Below are 14,960 nucleotides of genomic sequence, written 5' to 3' on the forward strand. Positions count from 1 at the left end.
GACTGGGCAGTCTGTTGTCCCTTGCTCCATATGAGGATTGACTAGACTTCTTAATTTTATTTCAGTTGACACAGCTTCAGTGGCTGCTTTGGGAGAATAGAGTCCCTGCCTATCTTTGCATTGTTCCACACTCTGTAAGTCACAGAGAACATACAGCTCTCTAAGTAGTTATGCCCAAAGAGGCTTGGGACTGTTCAAGAGTATACTCTGAAATAGCCTCCCAATTCAAATCTGGAAAATTATTTAAGAAACTGATAGGTTGGACAGTTGTAGATGATCATGATAACAAGACTATATTATCACATTATAGTCCTCTATTGAGAACTGAAATTATCTTAAACTATTCAAAATAAATAATTTCTACAAAAAATATTCAGGAAAGGATGATGCTAAAACAAATTATGGAAAATTCAGGGAGGTATTTTTATCCCCGATTTAATCACATTGATGAATAATCCTCTTATTCTTGGGTTGTGTGAATTTAGTAGTTTGTGCCATAGATTATATATGTCAATATTAATCCTGTATTTTAAAAAGGAAAAAAATTGTTAAAAGCCATTTAATATATGAGCCAATGTTTTATTATATTGAATTTCAGATTGATAAATTGGGTATTGGTTTATATGAAAAACCTCAGTGTCTGGGTTTTACACCTTCCCTAGCAAATGGTTCACAGTGTAATAAACTTAATTATCAGGCGTGTGCCCCCTGCCCCCTCCCCGCTCCTTATGGTTGGAAAGATGAGGAAAGGTTAACAGTAAATTTCCACCTTTGCAACAACATGGCTTGTTTTAATCAGCTCAGGCACTTGAAGAAAGAGGTTAGTGATAGACTTCTGTCACTGTGAAAACTTGATAAGGAAGTGATGGCCTAAGCTTGCCTGGCTTGCCCAAATGTGAGAAATTAAGCCAAACCTCCTTAGATGCTTCTAATCTGAAGCATCTAAGGAGGTTTCAAGTACATCGTTCCTGAAACGTGTTCTAGCTTTGTATCCTTTCCCCCATTTAGTCGGGGCCATAGTGACAATCATTCAGTTGAGAGTGATTGGCAGAGTATCTTTCTCCTCAGCTGAACAGCACTGATTTACTTACTTTTTGCTGACTTTTACCTTGACTTGCTAGAGGAGACTGGAATAGCTACAGCCTACCGGTTGCTTAACGATATAGACTGCTAGGGTTAAGCATCAGATGTTTTCTTTCGTAAGGTATTAATAATTAGTACCATCCCCCACTAGGGTTGTCATGAAGGTTAGTTGATATGTGACAGCTTGTGTTAAGTAAGGGCTTAATAAGGGTAGGCACCTGACTATTAAAAAAAAATCAAAGAAAAGTGGTACCTGGGAAAAAATTGAGCTCCTCTAATTTCCAAGGTGGGTGGAGCCTTACATGCAGAGGATAGCTCTAAGGGAGTGACTCTTAAAGATAAGACTATTAGCTAAATGATCAAAAACTGTCCTGTTGGATCAGATCCTCCGTTTAGTCTTACAAATGTAATGGTCTTTGTTTGGAAATGAATGGAAACTAACACCTCATGAGGTTGTTGCATATATGTCCCGGCTCTTTAAGTAAGGTGGATTTGAATCCCAAAGCCCTTGCTCTTTGTACACTGCCTCCACAAGGAAGACACCTGATTAGTAACTGATAATCTTTTCCCCTCAATATTTGTGATGATTCTTAAAGAGCAGAAATGTAACTAGTAACCAATCATGATTAAAGTCCTTTGTCCTTAGCAATGTTCTTAAAGGTAAACTGAAAGATTGATGAGATTTTTATTTTTCTCTACTATATCAATAACATGACTTAAATTATAAATTATCATCAGTTGGTGGCTCAATAAATTGGTACAACAATATTGGCAAAGCAATTTCATAATATGTGTCAAATACCATGAGTTCACATCTTTTCCCTAAGAATTCCAGACTTGGAATTTATATAAGAAAATTGTTCCTTTGAAATTATCAATTTCTTGTATCAATAACTATTTAAACAGATGGTTATGAAGTCCTTATGATATAATCACAGCACAATGTTAAATGAAAAAGGCAGAACACAAACTACCATGGTGTGTGTGTGTGTGCATAATACATATATACATGTGCACAGGGGATAAAGGACATAAACAAATATACTAATTTCGTGAGCCTGGTAAATTTAGAGGTAACTTTTTTCTATATTTTTTCCACATTCTAAAGTTTCTTGATGTCATGGTTACTTTTATACTACAAGAAAATATTTAATGGAGCACATAATACTGGTTTACAGAGAGGAAAAAACAGCAGTACCTTTGATCTAGAAGAGTTCTGGCAAGAGACACATGACTCCTAAGAAGATGAAGCTGATAATTATTACAAACAGGTTTTATTTTTCTGCTTCAAGAATTGCATCTGGTGAAAGGAAGGTGAATGAGATGGAAGTCAAGAGCACAGTGGTCTCTAGCCGTGATTTCGCTGGTGCTGGACCAAAGCTGTAGAGTGTAGAGTCCACGGGCTGCCTGTGTCAACCACCAGTGTCTCCTTCCTGAGACGGTGCTCTTGGGGACAGCATTCCTGCGGTTCCCCTTGCAGTCATCATTCAGCTGCAAGTGAATGTTTAACTCAGGAAGCCAGAGCGTTCCGCACTTACCCACGTTACAGTGTTAACGGTTGTCGAACATTATCTTACTGAGATCAGCATCAGAAAACAATACTATGATGTCACAAAAAGTAGAATTTGCTTGCCCGAGCAGCTATTTTAGTTTATTTACTAACAGGTATTTACTGGACCCTTACTAGGTCCCCAAGCATTGCTCTAGGCTTTGAGAATCCAGTCATGAACAAAATGTCTTTCTATGCATCTTACCTTCTAGTAGGGGAAAGCGGACAGTGAACAGTAAGTTATAAGGAAAACAGCAATATTCAGAAAAGAGCAGTGGACATAAGATCAGCCTTCATTAATTCACCTAAATAGTGTTTTTTGGAGCATCATCTATGTGCCTATTTCCTAGATAGAAGGGATAACAGTGATCAGAATGCAGTTCCTGGCACCCCCAGCTCCTAGTCTAGTGGGGGAGACTGCATAGTAAGGGCTGTGATGGGCCAGCACATGGAGAAGTCTCTAACCCAATCTCAGGAGGGCCTAAAAAGGACAAAAAGTAGATACTCTAGCAAGTTAATTTCTCTGAGCCTCTTCGGTAAGTGAAACATAATGAAATTATTGTGCGGATTGTGAATGTACACTGCATACAGTTGAGTACATAGCAGTATTGAGCTCATAGTAGTTTTAAAAATTAAATAGTGTCAGTTGTCATCAACCAGAACAATAAAGAACATGCGATAATATTTGTATAGCTCATCAGAGTGTACAAAGGCCTTTCAAGTACGTTCTCATTCACGCACAATCCTAGGGACGTGGCTATAAATGAAAAACACTGACCCTTTAGCTGGCACCACCCCTCCCCCACCCCTGCTGTCAGAAGTGTGCAAAGCAAGACTGCAGACAGCTCAGCTGCTAGAGCTAAATGTTGTACTGGGTGGAAGTTTGGAAACACGAGAATGAAAGAGGTTGAATCCTGGATAACCTTGAAGGGTGAATAGAGACCAAACCAATCACTTGGATCCTGCACCAAAATAAGTCAAATGGTCCTGTCTCCAATGAATTCACAATCTGATTTACAGTCCTTTTCCTTGGCTTTGGAATTCATAATGTGATTTCTTCAGTTGTGGGATTTCCTTTCCTAATATGCTTTACTGATTCCAGAATTAAAAGTTTGCATTTCCTGAGCTTACTCTGGCCAGGTCCCAAGAGGAAGTGGCCAGCAGCCATTAAGAAGCCAGGAGGGGAACTGGGCTGGGATTAAAAATCACCTGGTGTGCTGACAATCTGTATGTCTGTAATTATTAAGAGAAGGTTTATAATAATTCTTGTCATTGTGTTTTATCTTTATTTTCCTAACTCATTTTTTTTCCCTTGAGGCTAAAAGAAAAGTGCCTGGGTACTTTTGTGTCAGGCCCTATTTACATATGCTTTTCAGAATGGGAAGAACCCTTTTCCTTTTAAATCCTAAGTACTATCTTGTTTCTCAAATGCTAAGAATGAGCATAAACAGGCCTGCAGTAGATGGAGTTCTGAGCTTTGGAGGGCTGTAAACTACCTGCGTCCCAGCCTCTCCCCATTCCCACCTCCACGTACCTCATCGGTTGCCCGAATGTATAGATTGAACTGCTGTACACACTGTTTCTCCTTGCAATGCTTTTTCTTTTTCCCTGCCATAGACTTGGTTTTTAACATCCTCCCTGTCTTTTCTCACCACCTCCAATGCAGCCTCAACACTGCTTCTAAAATGATTTTTCTAAAACGGCCAGATTTTTCAGCTGCTTTTATAACTTCAAATAAAGGCAATAAAGATAAAAATAATAAAACTCATCTAATCACTCACTCTGCTTTAAATCCTGTAGTTTGAGAATAAAGTCCCAACTCCTTAGCCTGACCCATAGGGCCCTTCTTGATGAGCTCCCACATACCTCTGCAGTCTTCTTCTGCCAATACTCAGCCCACACCCCGCTCTCCAGCCCAGGTGAGTTTCTTTTTCTTCTTAATAAATTTATTTTATTTATTTATTTTTGGCTGTGTTCGGTCTTTGTTGCTGCGCGTGGGCTTTCTCTGGTTGCGGCAAGCAGGAGCTACTCTTTGTTGTGGTGCACACGCTTCTCATTGCAGTGGCTTCTCGTTGCAGAGCACGGGCTCTAGGTATGCAGGCTTCAGTAGTTGTAGCATGCAGGCTCAGTAGTTGTGGCGCATGGGCTTAGTTGCTCCGCAGCACGTGGGATCCTCCCGGACCAGGGCTTGAACCCGTGCCCCCCAAATTGGCGGGTGGATTCTCAACCACTGCACCACCAGGGAAGCCCCAGGTGAATTTCTTAGTTCCTTAAGTGCAGGACCTTATTTCAGACTTCCCTGCCTTCCTACGTGCTGACTTCTGCCAGGAAACCCCTCCCTCCTTTCTCCTCTGCACCAACTCCTATCCACCGTTTGAAACTTGCTTCATGTCTCCTTTTACCAGGAGGACTTCTCTGATTCCCCAATTTGTTTTTTTTCCCACTGATCTGTTTTGTTCTTTTAATTGAATGAATGATTCTTTAAATTCTATAGTGCTTTAAAATTTTCAAAAGTTTCACACACATGATCTCATATAATCCCATAGCAACCCTTTTTCTTCCTCCTACACCTATATTGCCCCTCTCCCCACTGGTAGCCACTAGGTTGTTCTCTATATCTCTGAGTCTGCTTCTTTTTGTTTTATTCACCAGTTTGTTGTAATTTTTACATTCCACATACAAGTGATAACATATAGTATGTCTTTGTCTGACACTTCACTTAGTATAATGCCCTCCAATTCCATCCGTGTTGCTGCAAATAGCAAAATTTCATTCTTTTTAATGGCTGAGTAGTATTCCATTGCATATATATACACCCACTTCTTTACTCATTCATCTGTTGATGGACACTTTGGTTGCTTCCATATTTTATTTATTTATTGGCCACACCACACAGCATGGGGGATCTTAGTTCCCTGACCAGGGATCAAACCCGAGTCCCCTGCAGTGGAAGCACAGAGTCTCAACCACTGGACTGCCAGGGAAGTCCCCATATCTTGACAATTGTAAATAATGCTGCTATGAACATTGAGGTGCACGTATCTTTTCAAATTAGTGTTGTTTTTTGTTTTGTTGTTTTGTTTTTTGGATATTTACCCAGGAGTGGAATTGCTGGGTCATATGGTAGTTCTATTTTTGGTTTTTTGAGAAATCTCCATACTGTTTTCCACAGTGGCTGCCCCAATTTATTTCTGAGTGCCTTTATGGTGACAGTGCAGTTAGAATATGAATCTTAGTGTCAAATCCCAGGTCTCTGGGTACAAAGTCCAGATAGACCACTTATTAACTCTGGGTCCTTAAGCAAGTTACTTAACCTCTAGGCCTCAGTTCCTATATCTGTAAAATGGGACTAATAAATAGAACTTACCTTATAGGGTTGCTGTGAGGATTAAATACGACAACTATAAAATCTTTAGCATACTTCCTGACACAGAATAAATGCTCAGTATATATTATCACTACCTCTGTCATAGTTTTTACCACTGAAACATAATTTGCAAAATGGTAAAATCATGACTCTCATACAGAAATAAAATTAACATGTTTATATAACTCATTAATTAAGGAAAGAACCAGTATAGACAACTCATGAGAACATACTGTATAGCACAGGGAACTCTACTTAATGCACTGTGGTGACTTAAATGGGAGGGAAATCCAAAAAGGAGGGGATGTATGTATGTGTGTGGCTGATTCATTTTGCTGTACAGTAGAAACTAAGACATTGGAAAGCAACTATACTCCAATAAAAATTTAAATAAAATAAAATGTAAAAAGACACAAATATCTATATTTAAAATTTTCTATTTCTTACTCATTTACTAAAATAAGTAATTGAATTGGAAAAAAAAAAAAAGGAAAGAACCAGTAAGATTTTACAACTTTCAAATGAGAATTGGACTTATGGAGACTTATTCTCTACTGGACAAAACTCATTTGCATTGCCACGAACAGGAACAATTTGCATCACACATCAGGCAGGAAACATCTGCGCCATCATCAGCCCTGTACAAGTTAACTTCCATCACAGCAAAGTTATAAAACAGCCCAGCGAAAGATAATCAAATGTGCAGTTAGTTCCCTAGAGAATCAGACAGCTTGGAATCCTAGACAACTCAGAGCACTCCACTGAATGAACACGCAGTGATCCTTTGCCCATTTAAAGTCTGTCAAGCATCACAGTACACTGTACACATTAGCTTGCTTTTCTAAACCCCCACCTACCAGACTGAGCTTCTTGAGAGGAGAGGGGACAACATGCAAAGTTGTTGAGCCCTTTTGATTTGAGAGACTTGGGGAAGCTTCTGCAGGAGGTGACATCTGAGCTGGGTAGAGAAAGGGAAGGCTACATTTCTCTCAGAGAAGAGCATCCAGAGAGAGCTGTGTGGCGGCGTGGTAGAGGGGACCAGCAAGCATGTGTTAGACACAGACCATGTGCCAGGCCCTGGCCTAGGCTAGGAAGATAGCAAAGTGAATGAGGGCCAGTCTCTGTTTGCAAGAAGCTCTGTCCAGTGGGGGCAATAAAAGAAAATCAGTGCTTACAATACAGTGTGATGAGGACCCTAAAATCCAGAAGGTGAACTTCAGGAACTCGAGTGAATTAGCAGCAGTGTTTCCCAAGCCCAGGTCTGATAAAGGAACAAACACAGGAGATCCCTGTGAACCTATGGGCAGCCTCGGAGAAATGAATGAAAATGTGTCTGCGTTCTATACCCTTTGTCAGACTCCCTCCCCTCCCTTCCTACCTTTTGGCTGAACTTCTGCCGGCAGACCTGTGGTGGTGGAGCATTAATGTCCCAGGTACCTCAGATGTCTAGGAATGTTAAGTCCTCATTACAGGGCCGGGCAACCCTGCACGTCTCACAGGCAACTAGCGCAACTTAGAGTCATTGACAAGAAAATGGTTTGCACCTGTGCAAAGGCAGGATGTTGAAAGGCACTAATCAACAAGGAAACTCAGAAGTCATGTTTTCCCTTGGAACGTCTCTGTGAGGCCAGGAGGATCTGTTGATGCTTGTTATGTGATAGCACTCACTTACTGAGTCTGTTTAAGAAAAAGAACGTATACATGAGTGAAGACACCAGAGGAAGATCTGTCCAGGGAGAGGGGCTGGCCCCCTGGCTGCCTTGCTCCCTGCCTTCAGATGTAGTCAGCCAAAGACTGGTCCTCTAAATACCTGAAGCATCAACCAACTCCTTTGATTTACTTTTCTCCTCACTGGACAACCTTTTGGCCTCCCCTATACTTTTAGCTGTCTAATAGGAGAGAGCATGCTGGCAGGAACATTCAGTCTGAGTGCCCACCATGTTCTCCCTCTGAATTCTGGTACATACATGAGCCTCAAATGTCTGTCAGACTCTCAGGCTCCATTCAACCCTGGGGCAATGACAAGAACAAACCACTACAAGTTCACCGAGGTGGTGCCGCCCAAGACGGCCTCCGGGCCTGGTGACGCCTCCACCTCACCATCCCCCTAATCTGATTTTGCACTGGTCACTTGAGTGTTTCTCCAGACACTGCTGATGGGCTCCAACCCTGGGAACTGACTGACGCGGTGCCCAGACGGCGTGGCTCTCAGCAGCCTCCCTGCCCCACACATCCCACAGCCCCAGCCTCGGGGTCAGTTCCCAGGAACCTGAGCCGCTTGTGCTTCTCAGGAAGGAACAGACACCTTGGGGATCTGCTCAGGACCTGCCATGGGTGTCAGCCCAGCCCACCGCCTAAAAGCTCACCGGGCCTCCTCCCGCAGCCAGCAACACCAACACATATTCACCAGGCAAGATGGTGCAGTGGGCTCGGGGCTCAGAAAGACCTGGGTTTGGAGCCTGGCCCTACCACCCACTGGCTGTGTGGCTCTGGGAAGATCACTTTGCTTCTCTGTGCCTCAGTTTCCCCATCTGTAAAATAAGGATAACAACAGTCATATCAGCCAGAGTTTAGCACAGGAAACAGGAACCACTCAAGGTATTTTGAGCAGAGAGTGACTTGATACGGGGGGGTTAGGTGCTAATGGGATGGTTGGATGGCTGGACGGGGGAAGGGAGGAGGTAAGGCCGAGTCTCCAGAGGATCTGCTCCCTCGCTGTGGGCAGGAGAGGAAGGTGAGCATCTGGACGTTATCACTGGCAACCTGAGTTCAAGATACACTGTCGTGGCTGTGACCCAGGGAGCAGGCAGGGCCTCTACTGCTGCTGCCGGGGGTGGGGACCACATACTGGATACCGCTGCAGGAGAAGACGCACATCTGTATGACCCTGTTTGCCAGAAGGGAATAGCCAAAGCGGTAGGAAGGTGGCCTCTAGCTCCCTTCCACCTTCCAAATCCCACGAGGGATCTCAGCGTTGGATCACAATGTGCGCCCACCACTCCCGAAGGAGGAGGTCTGCGAGACGATGAGGCTTTAGCTTTCCACCCCTAAAGGACAGGAAACAGGTGGGAATGGACCCTGTGTGCTATTCAGCCCTGTGAGCATTAACCACATTTATGCCTGAAGGCACCCTCCCGGGGCCTGGCACGCAGCGTGTGCTGAATGAAGGTGGGCTCTGGCGAAGTTACAGTGGTCACAGCTACACGCCTGCCAAGTGTCAGCACTGGGCCAGGCCCTGGAGATAAAGCAGTGAACCAGGCAGGGCCACACCCTGAAGAAGGGAGGAGACTCACTCCTCCTCCGGGGGGAGCAAAAACTGGGATCACAAAGGTCAATGCAAAAGTAAAGGCCTGGGGGGCACCGGGAGCTGGGAGAGCAGAGAGGGGCACCCAGGCCAGCACTGACAGGGTGCAGAGGGAAGGGGGTAAGTGACAGCTTCCCGGTCGTAGCGGAGTCTAATATGGGGCTTGAAGGAGAACTAGAAATTAATCAGACTAAGCAGGAGGAAACAAGGGGTGTGTGTGTGTGTGTGTGTGTGTGTGTGTGTGTGTGTGTGTGTGTGTGTGTGTGTGTGTGTGTGTGTGTGTGTGTGTGTGTGTGTGTGTGACAATGCTAATCTCCACCTTGAGGAGGCATTACATACACAAAACCCTGGAAGATAAAGGGTGCTTGGCATTCTCCACGAGTGGACAGTTCAGTCTGACCCGTGCCCAGAGTGGCAGTGGGGGTAGTGGGTAAGAAGGGACACTGGAGAGGAGAGCAGGTGCATGGGGCTTTACATGTCATTTTTTGGAGAATTTGAGCTTTATCCTGTAGGCAATGGGGACTCGTAGCCGTGTTTAAGCAGGGAGAGGGATCACCATTCTGGTCTCAGTAATATCGCTTGGATGCGGTTTGTGCAATAGGTTGGAAGCGAGGATTCCGGGCATGATACGGCAGTGGTCTGGGCTGGAAATATGGTTGCTGAGAGGAGGGCAAGGGAAACAGCAGAGCAGATTCAAGCGAGTTTAGGAAGAGGCAGAGTGAACTGAGCAGGGTGGGAGTGGGAGCAGGGAGAAACCTAGGGTGGCTGCCAGGTTTCAACATCAGGCACACCCAGAAGGGTGCGGCCCCTATCAACTCCTGGCACTTGATCCTGGGTGGTGCCCACCTACAGGCTCCTGCCTCTGGACTGAATTCACATAAAGTCTCTTCGCTCCCCAAAATCTTCTTGTCTGCATGTAATTCAATTCCAGCAACATTTATTAAGCAGCTATTATGTGCCATGAACCAGGGAGGCTTCTCCCTGCCTCACCTAAGGGAGTTTTAACGGGTTGCCTGAGAGGCTCCAGAGCAAGGAGAAGGGAAAAGCTGTACACACATAGTTTAAGTTCAGGCCCTTTCTCTTCCCCCAGTGCTGGAGGCACTTGACCCCTGAGCTCTCACCCCCATGATACGAAAGTTACGAGGGACATCAGCACAGCCTTACACTGCCTGGGCCCCAGCTTCTATCAGGGTAGGCCATAGAGACAGGCACCACCCCTGGTCTCTTTCTGCTCTGAAAGTTCTGTATGACTTCTGCTGTGAGATCCCTGATGAAAGAAGAGGCTCACCAACCAACAAAGTCTTTGGAATCAAGGCATTTTCCCAGAGGCTCCCATCAACAGAGAGACATTAACCCACTCCTGTCTGGGTAACATAATAACTTCTTAGTGATTCACTATCACAGTACAGTAGTACAGGCAAATTATAGGATTGCTTTGTCAGAGCCTGGAAGAGAGGCCTGGAGCCATCTTACATGGGTCTGGGCATTGGAAAGTAATGATAGTGTTACCAAACCATACTTGGGTCTGCTTGCTCACGGTACAGCAAAGCCAACTTACTGACACCAGGTCGTGGTGAAGGCACGTACAGCATCTACTGCAGGGCCCAGCAAGGAGTACAGGTGGCTTGTGCTCAAAGGACCCAAACTCCCAGATGGCTCTCAAGGAAGGGTTTTTGTTTTTTTAATAAATGTATTGATTTATTTATTTTTGGCTGCGTTGGGTCTTTGTTGCTGTACGTGGGCTTTCTCTAGCTGCGGCGAGCAGGGGCTATTCTTCATTGTGGTGCGCAGGCTTCTCATTGCAGTGGCTTCTCTTTTTTGGAGCACGGGCTCTAAGCACACGGGCTTCAGCAATTGCAGTGTATGGGCTCAGTAGTTGTGGCTCATGGGCTCTAAAGCACAGGCTCAGTAGTTGCAGTGCACAGCCTTAGTCACTCTATGGCATGTGGGATCTTCCGGGACCAGGCTCGAACCCGTGTCCCCTGCATTGGCGCGTGGATTCTTAACCACTGTGCCACAAGGGAAGTCCCCAGGGAAGGGTTTTGGTTTTTTTGTTTCTTTGTTTGTTTTTTGCGGTACGCGGGCCTCTCACTGTTGTGGTCTCTCCCGCCTCTCCCGTTGCGGAGCACAGGCTCCGACGCGCGGGCTCAGCGGCCATGGCTCACGGGCCTAGCCATTCCGCAGCTTGTGGGATCTTCCCGGACCGGGTCACGAACCCGTGTCCCCTGCATCGGCAGGCGGAGTCTCAACCACTGCGCCACCCGGGAAGCCCCCAGGGAAGGGTTTTTAAAGGCAACATTGGGGGTGAGGGCTGCAGGGGGCATGACTTTCTTCTGATTGGTTGGTGGTGAGGTAACAGGGTAATATTTCAGGAATCTTAATCACCAACCTTCTGGTTCCAGCCAGTCTGGGATGTACCTGCTTGTGCTCAGCTTGCCCTCCACCTGGATAAGGGTCTTACTTCCTGCACAACAATTCAAAGATACCTGTCAAAAAAAAAAGATACCTGTCAGATGGTTATGTATATCCTTAGGACTCTGTTTTATCACTTAACTATTGTTTCTTGGCTGCTTTCCCTTTATTTCTGCATGTCCTCACTTCCCTAATTAGTAACTGCTTGAATCTGCTCTTTGGAACTCAGGCCTAGGAGACTAAAGCCTTTTCCTACAAACGAAAAACGGGGAAATAGAAAGGCTTTTTGTACCTGGGAGATCTCTGCAGGGTCCTGCTAGGTTTCAATCCCCCTTTTTCTTTGATAATCCTCAATCCTGTGGGGAACAGATATGCAACAAGAAAGGCAATAAAATTTTGCACAGAGAGGTTAATCATAAACTCAGCAGAGGTTTTAGGTGAAGTCGGTTTCAATAGTAACAGCATTTACCATTGACTGAGCATTCTACATTCCTAATTTCTAAACCTTCATAATTTTGCAAGGTAATTATCGTTCCCGTATTTTGCAGATGATGAAACTGAAGTTAAGTAATTTGCTCATTTACGTTCACATGGCTACCAGGTGGCGGAACTGGAAATTTAACCAACCCAGGACTGGTGCTGATGCCTTCTTCTTAAAGACTACATGGTCATTAAGCCTTGCTCCCTGGACCCCCGCTCCCCACCAGGTCCTGCTACTCCCCAGAGGGGTCCCATCCCAGAAGGAAGTTGTTCTCTCACATCTTCCTCGTGGTTGTTTGGCTAGACCTAGGAATGCAGCTCCTGGAAAGATGGGGTGTACAGAGCCAAGGCCAGGCCACTGGGGAGAAGGCTGGACAAGGACAGAGTGCTCAGCCAGGGCGCTCTGAGGCTTGCTCTTGTTCTCCCTCCCCCGCAGGGCATGTCCTGGGCACTGCAATGTCCTGCTCTCATCCCCAGGACGCCTGTGGCTTGCTATTCCTCCTCTTCCCCTGAGAAGCTGCAGGACTTTCTCTTCCCCCTGCTCTGGGACACTGTACAGGGCCTCAGCCTACTGGCCAGAGGCTCCCACCCTGGGTTTGATTTCTACCAACCCTAATGCTCTCAAATTCTGGGCTGAGACGCCAGACCAGGATATAGCCCGCAAAGCGCATTCACGTGCGATAGCACCAGAGACTGGTGGGAAGGGGAGAAGCCTCTAGGTCCTCGAAGCTGTCCCAGCTGTAGGAGAGGAAAAGTAACTCTCCCCTACCCTTCTGAGTCTCAACTGAGACCTCTGTAAACAGAAGACAGAATAACAAGAAGAAAACATAAGTTTATTCTCATATACTTGTACACCAGGGACATACCTAGGGAAAAGGAGTTAACTCTCCCAGGTGGCCTAAACCAGAGGTTTAAATATCACCTTCAGCCAAAAACAGAAGAAACAAAGGTGAGTGTGGGGAGGAAGTCAGTTCTGAAGGGTTACCAGGAGAAGCAGAGTAAACAAGGGTAGGGTTTGTTATGCAGATTTAAGTTACTGCCTTCTTCAGGGATTTTTAAGATTCTCTGGGATCCAAAGTCAACTTCTCCACCCAGTGAGGGAGATACCCTTACAAACGGAGATTTTCTTTATAAATGTAAATTTCTCTTTCAAAAAAGTAATTTCTACTCTGTTTTTCAGAACTCCTCCTTGGTCTGTAGTTTCTCAAAATAATCAGCTCAGAATAATCCTTCTGCTCTAGAGGCGTATTTTGAGGTGGCATATTCTCCCACCCTTCATACCCTCCTCAAACCTGGGCTCCCTGCCACTGCTTTTAGGAGAAAAAAAAATATGTTCTGGTCTAAAGTGAGATCAGTGGTGTTTTTCAGGTCACAGACCTCTGCTGGGCTATGCCCTTGGGCACCAGTTAGCAACACCAGGTCCCTGAGCAGCAGCCCCTAGCAGGATCCAGGGCCTGGCAGCCGCTGTGGCATCCTAGACTTTGCTGGGTGCCGAACCACCACTAGAAGGCTTGGGGCGGGGGGCGCGTTGTCTGCAGGCCCCAGAGGAAGCCCCCGATATACAGTCCTGCTGGGCCAGACTGAGGGCGGTGCCCTCCACCGCCGGCAGCCAGGCTCATCCCTCCTCTTTCAGACCTGGGGCTCCTCTGAGGCGGAAGTTCTGAGTCCTCACAGGCTGGATCTTGCCGCAGGCTCTCCCTCTTGTTAGTACCAGCCCCAGGCCGGGGGGAAGCAGCAACTGCCCCTCTCCTCGCCCTGCTCCCACTCTCCACTATATTCCTGGAGAAACACACACACACACACCCGCTAACCTATAGAGTCACTCCCGACACAGCACAGGCACACCACCCACGCCTCAATAAATAACAAATACCCACCCCAACCCCGCAGGCAGCCCTGATGGACCCTCGCGTGGATTCCTCAGGGCCTGAAAGCCGGCTCTGTTTCCAGTTGAACCTCACACTGACCTTCTTCGAGGCTTGACCACACGGTAAACCTGAACACAGGAGCCAGTCTGGGCGGACAGGAGGCTCTCCCCTCCACCCCACCCTCCCCAAAATGCCTCTCCCCGGCTTCCCTCCTTTCCTACCGCCCACACCGTTCCCCTGCCGCCGCCTGGATGTGGCGGTGTGGGGCGCCCTCGTGTGGTCCAGGGCGGCACTGCACCCCGCCGCCAGGATCCCAGGCTGCCCTCCTCCTCCTCCTCCTCCTGCACCCGTTCTGCCCTCCTGCCGGAGCCCCGGGCCCCGCCGTCCCACGGACGTCATGGCTGTGCCACCGCCCACGCCCACTACTCCAACTGGCCCGCCTCCAAGTTACATTCCCTCCTTCTTTTACCTCTGAATGCTTTCTCACTTATATTTTAAAATTCAATGTTCTGTGCATTTTAAAAGGCATATTTAACAAAATATTATCTATAAAACATAATATGGTTAACACCCATGAGCCTGCCACCCGACAAGAGAGCTGAAACATCAGTAATAACTTGCATCTTCCTTTGCGTTGCTCTTCACCCCACTCCCTCCTGTCTCCCCCAACAAGAAGTAAACTGTCCTAAAGTTCATGTTTTCTCGTCTTTTTTTCCCCCAATTTTTCTTACTGTGGTAAAATACACATAAAACTTACCAGGTTAGCCATTTTAAAGTGTACAGTTCGGTGGTATTAAATACATTCATAATGTTGTACAACCATCATCACCACCAGTCTCCACAACTCTTTCATCTTGTAAAACTGAAACTCTGTACCCCTTAACAATAACTCTCCAT

At 46.1% G+C, this 14,960-nt stretch overlaps 1 long non-coding RNA gene across 3 annotated transcripts; it reads right to left on the minus strand.

Annotated features, from left to right (window-relative positions):
- Positions 1–1,051: 1,051 nt before the first annotated feature.
- Positions 1,052–14,251, minus strand: LOC115859757 (uncharacterized). Of its 3 annotated transcripts, none has more exons than XR_009564381.1 (5): positions 14,163–14,251; positions 12,008–12,071; positions 11,693–11,789; positions 8,407–8,530; positions 1,052–7,676 (listed from the first exon to the last, which is right to left on the minus strand). It is a non-coding gene; the product is annotated as an uncharacterized lncRNA (long non-coding RNA). The 3 variants fall into 3 exon arrangements; XR_009564380.1 differs by having other exon boundaries at positions 8,366–8,530; XR_009564382.1 differs by having other exon boundaries at positions 8,366–8,530; positions 14,073–14,245.
- Between the last annotated feature and the right edge of the window lie 709 nt (positions 14,252–14,960).

The sequence above is a fragment of the Globicephala melas genome, chromosome 1 (assembly GCF_963455315.2).
Source record: "Globicephala melas chromosome 1, mGloMel1.2, whole genome shotgun sequence".
NCBI lineage: Eukaryota > Metazoa > Chordata > Mammalia > Artiodactyla > Delphinidae > Globicephala > Globicephala melas.